This window comes from Pituophis catenifer, unplaced genomic scaffold (assembly GCF_029215685.1).
Source record: "Pituophis catenifer annectens isolate HBS135680 unplaced genomic scaffold, rPitCat1.0.hap2 SCAF_2, whole genome shotgun sequence".
NCBI classification, from domain to species: Eukaryota; Metazoa; Chordata; class Lepidosauria; order Squamata; family Colubridae; genus Pituophis; species Pituophis catenifer.
The window spans coordinates 37041420-37046672 of NW_027256882.1; positions in this window are offsets into that span (position 1 = coordinate 37041420).

Sequence of the window (5253 nt, forward strand, 5' to 3'; positions counted from 1 at the left end):
GTCTCTTTGTGTTGGTGTTCATTTTTGTACAGTTTACATGCAGCATAAAATCACATACTTAGAAGTAATGTTTTATGTCTTGTCGCTTATCTTTCTTCATTCCATGTGAATTTTGAATTATAATAATTGAGTAGTAAAGTTGCTAAAACAACTCAAACTATCTGAAATAATCACATCCTTCAATTGTCCAATTTGAATTCATATTATGTCATTAATAAAATTTCTGGAAGAAGGTCAGATAAACTGTGACCAGAGATGTTCTGATATGGTTTTAGATTAAATTAAAGAGTATGGCTAATGATGATGTATGTTTTTGTTACTATATAGGTTGGTGTGCTGGTGTTATATTTTATTTTCTACTGTGATAGTTAATTTCAAATATTGTATATATTTGATTGATATCTTCTGGCTCAATGATGTAAGATGATTCATAGTTAGATAAAATAGATAGATAGATAGATAGATAGATAGATAGATAGATAGATAGATAGATATCAAGAAAGAGAAAAACAGAGAGACAAATAACATATATTAAGAATAGATAAAATATCAACATGAACATTGGAGCAACTTTAATTTTTTTCTCCATCCCCTTGAATCAATTAATGAGACAAATTATTATTTTTGACATTCTTCAATCAAAAGAAAAATATGTACAACTCTGAACAATCTGGGGGGAAAATAATGTAGACACCTAATGTGACAATGAAGATGTGCTTATGAGTAATAAAATTGGTTTCTGTTTTTTATCCATGTTCATATCCATTTCAATATCCATTTCCGTTTCTATTTCCATATACTGTACATACAAGAGTATACAGTGCTTTGTATATACAAAGCACTGTGAAGTAGTATATAAGTCTGCTATTGCTATTGCTATCGTGAAGAAGTCAATAATGTGCCATTGTTTTATATTAATACCCCAGGGAATTTTGACTAGATCTTCTTTGTAACCATTAAGTGTCTTCTACATTTTGAAAGATACAAGACATTTAACAGGGGGCTCCAATAGCAATAGCACTTAGACTTATATACCACTTCATAGTGCTTTACAGCCCTCTCTAAGCAGTTTACAGAGTCAACCTATTGCCCCCAATAATCCAGTTCCCCATTTTACCAATCTCAGAAGGATGGAAGGCTGAGTCAAACTTGAGCCCTGTGAGATTCGAACTGCCAAACTGCTGGCAGCCGGTGATCAGCAGAATTAGCCTGCAGTACTGCACTTAATCACTGTGTCACCTCGGCTCATCATCAACAACAATAGGTTGTTCAATATGTCATGATCTGGAGTTAACTCATTCTGGAGTATCAAACCTTCACTGAAGAAGATGGCCTCATCCACACCAGACAAAATAAGAAGGAATTATACTGGCCCACTGCCTAGTTCAAGAGTGTTGAACTGTTTTTCCACATTTAAATCTTTACAATCTCAAGAATAAGTTTGGAGACTAAAAAACAATCAAATTTCCCTGAATTGTCCCTTTCTCAACTCTCAAATTAGGATTATTCTCCTGAGTCAAACAAAACTCTTTTCTCCAACGGCACACTTTTATGGCCAAGGCTCGTTCCCAATTCCCCTTCTAATTATTAAAATCATGATTATTTATTCTCCTTTGAACAAGGTTCATGGGATTTCCACCACCACAATTAGTGGCCAATCAATGCGACAACAAATGGCATAGACAGCATGTGATAATCTGATTTGTAACAGCCTCCTGTGATGAGATCAGAGTTTGGGGTAAAGCTGGGCAAATACTCTAGCAGTCTGAAATTGCAGATAGCTCTTCCAAATCTGGGGGAAAACTGGACCTTCTTCACTGTAGTTGTGGTCTTTTTGTGATCTCTGAGATTTAGCTCTGTGCTGAAGAAAGAACTCTAGGAAGGATCTCCTGCAGTAAACTGTATGTCAAATGTTGCTGCTGCTGCACATCCAGCTTTTTCTGCTTCAGTTTCTGTCTCAAATTCCCTGTGCCAGTACACTGATGAAATGTCCATTTAAGGTGATCATAGAAGAAAAGGAGTGGTTTCATTACTACAAGCCAGGAGACTACTGGATTACGGGAATAATGTCTGGAATTGGAGCTCGATTGTACCCATTTTCATTCTCCAAGCCTCCAACCCACCAACTGAAAAGGTAATCGTCAACTCGTCCAAGGATTCTGGTGATTGATTTTACCTGCTCCAATGTCTTTCCTTTTTATATATAAATATATTTTTTTAGAATTTTCTTTTAATATAAACATTCCCTCTTTCAGTAAACAGTGTGTCATCAGAGTACATATTTTTGTGTCATGACAATTAAAATTTACCACCATATTCATTATTTGTATTTATTCTTATATTACAACTAATATTTAACTACTCTTATAACATTTATCTTCTTAACTTATTTGCCTTTATAATACATTGCTGTCATATTTATTCTCCAGCCATTGATAGAATAACCCCCATATATTGTAATAATCAGATTCTTCCTTTCCTTTGATTGCAAGTGTTAATCTATGTATCTATGTACCTTTTCTTTTATGTACACTGAGACCATATGCACCAAGACAAATTCCTTGTATGTCCAATTATACTTGGCCAATAAAGAATTCTATTCTATTCATTTCTGCACATTCTAATATTTTCTTAATCATATTTTCATCTGTAGGGACCTCTTCACTTTTCCAATTTTGTGCAAATACAATTCTAGGTGCAGTTATTACATGAATTGCTCATCCCAATTTGCTTTAGAGGAAAGGCTCTTGGGGAACCTCATGATTTTGTAAAACCTGAATTTTCATAGGCTCTTCTTAAATTCTTCCACAAGCGTCAGCCTCAACATTGGGCAACGCTGGGCACTGCCAACACTGTCCCAAGATGAATCATGCCTGGATAGGTTCGGCCTGCTTTCAAAATGAATACCTTGGTACTCTGGAGAGTCAGCAACATATATATTCATATCTATTTTATTTATTTATTAACAATATTTAAACAGTAACTCCCAATAAAGTGATTGAATGACATCTTAGAATAGAGTGAGATTTCTTGAATTTTCTCCCTACTGTTTCTTCCCCTTCCTTACATTTATTCTATAATTCCTATCACCCTCTCCACTCTTTCTTTCCACCCTTCAACACTTTTGCCACTTTAGTGGCTTCCCTGTTCCTTTTGGTTTAAATAAAAGGGATACTTTGTAAAAACCAAATTCAAGGAGGGGAGAGACTTTATGTGATAGTGGCAGAGGAATCACATTAAATGTAGTTAACTGTAGAATATAGGACAGTAATTCTAAAGCCATGAATGTTGTTGTTAGTCACGAAGTCGTGTCTGATCCATCACCACCATGGACAACATTACTCCAGGCCTTTCTGTCCTCTACCATCCCCTAGAGACCATTTAAGCTCACGCCTACTGCTTCAGTGACTACATCCAGCCACCTCGTTTTCTGCTGTCACCTTCTTCTTTTGCCCTCAATCGTTTCCAGAATTGGGCTCTTCTCCAGTGAGTCCTTCCTTCTCATTCGGTGGCCAAAGTATTTGAGTTTCATCTTTAGGATCTGGCCCTCCAAAGAGCAGTCAGGGTTGATCTCCTCTAGGACTGACAGATTGATCGCCTTGCAGTCCAAGGGACTCTCAGGAGTCTTCTCCAGCACCATAGTTCAAAGGCCTCAATTCTTTTGTGCTCAGCCTTCCTTATGGAAGCCATGAATATTTTGCAGCAAATCTCTAGGTATAAGGAAGGCTTGCTAAAGAGATATCCATCTTCAAATAGGTAATACCACTTGCTAATCTAGCACATGAATCCTAACTGTTAGTCCTCTCCTGGGTGATATAACAGGAAGAAATCATATCATATGATCACCACCTATATATGTACACTTGGTAGCATCCCTTATTAGCATTCTTGAGGACTGGGAAGAAAAGGATCTTGTATAGTTCTTCTGTGTAATTTTGCCACTTCTTCTTAATTTCTTCTGCCTCTGTTAGGTCCATACCGTTTTATGCCCATCTTTGCAGGAAACGTTTCCTTCATATCTCAAATCTTTTTGAAGAGATCTCTGGTCCTCCATATTCTTTTGTTTTCATCTATTTCATTTAAGAAGGCATTCTTATGTCTTCTAGGGATTCTCCGGAATTCTGCCTTCAATTGGGTGTATCTTTCTCTTTCTCCCTTTCCTTTCACTTCCCTTCTTTCCTTAGCTATTTGCAAAACTTCTTCTGACAGCCATTTTGCTTTCTTCCATTACTTTTTCTTTGAGATGGTTTTAGTTGCTACCTCTTGTAAAATGTTGCAATGCTCTGTCCATAGTTCTTCAGGCACTCTATCATATCTAATTCCTTAAATACATTTGTCACCTCTACTGTATATTCTTCAGGGATATGATTTAGTTCACACCTGAGTGGTATGATTTTAATTACATTTAATGGATTGTTGTGAATTGATATGAGAGATATATTAGCTTTGTAAATAGTTCAGTAAATAACTGAACTATTTTTGGTTTTGCAAAAAATTTATTCTAAGCAGATTGAAACAGTTACAATAATACGAAACCTTCACACTTTTCTTTTGAGTAGAAGAAGGTGTGGAGGTTTTTTACTATTGTAACCATTTTCCTTACCTGGCTCCTGAACTATAAGAATAATTTTCCTTATTTTTTCCTCCCAAGTCATAATGTGGAGAAAATGATAGGCAGAATCAGTTCTGGTGATTTTGATAGGATTCTTTTGATCCTGACATAACAAGCTTGCTATCTCTCTTTGATATTTTTTTTGGCAAGAAGCTCCTAGTGGTGTCAATGGGACTGTTCTCATAGAAATTTCAAAAATGTCTATCAGTTTCAAAATTCAAATAAATTGAATAATTTAATTGAAATGTCAACTTGCAAAACAGCCCTGGCCTGCTCTTCAGTTGCCATAGGCAAGGGGGATGGGAAACTGACAAAACGGCATAGCAGCCAAAGACAGATGCACATTCCAGACTTATCTCTCTCAAGGATGTATCCCAGGATTATCACAGCGACTGGAGAGGAGTGATCTCAACAACCCACGAAATTGCTCCGCTAGTGAATGTGATTGATGAAACACCCTGGGGGAGGGAGGAAACAGGGTCATGATTGGGGTGTAAATTATGTGGGGTCAGAGTTGACTTCACTTGGGAACATGCTGACATGAAGCTCTTAATAAATAACTGGATTTCTTTTGAAGCTTGGCTCAAGGCTCATGATTTAATTAGGGCATCCATTGGAACTCTGACATGAATAATGAGAAG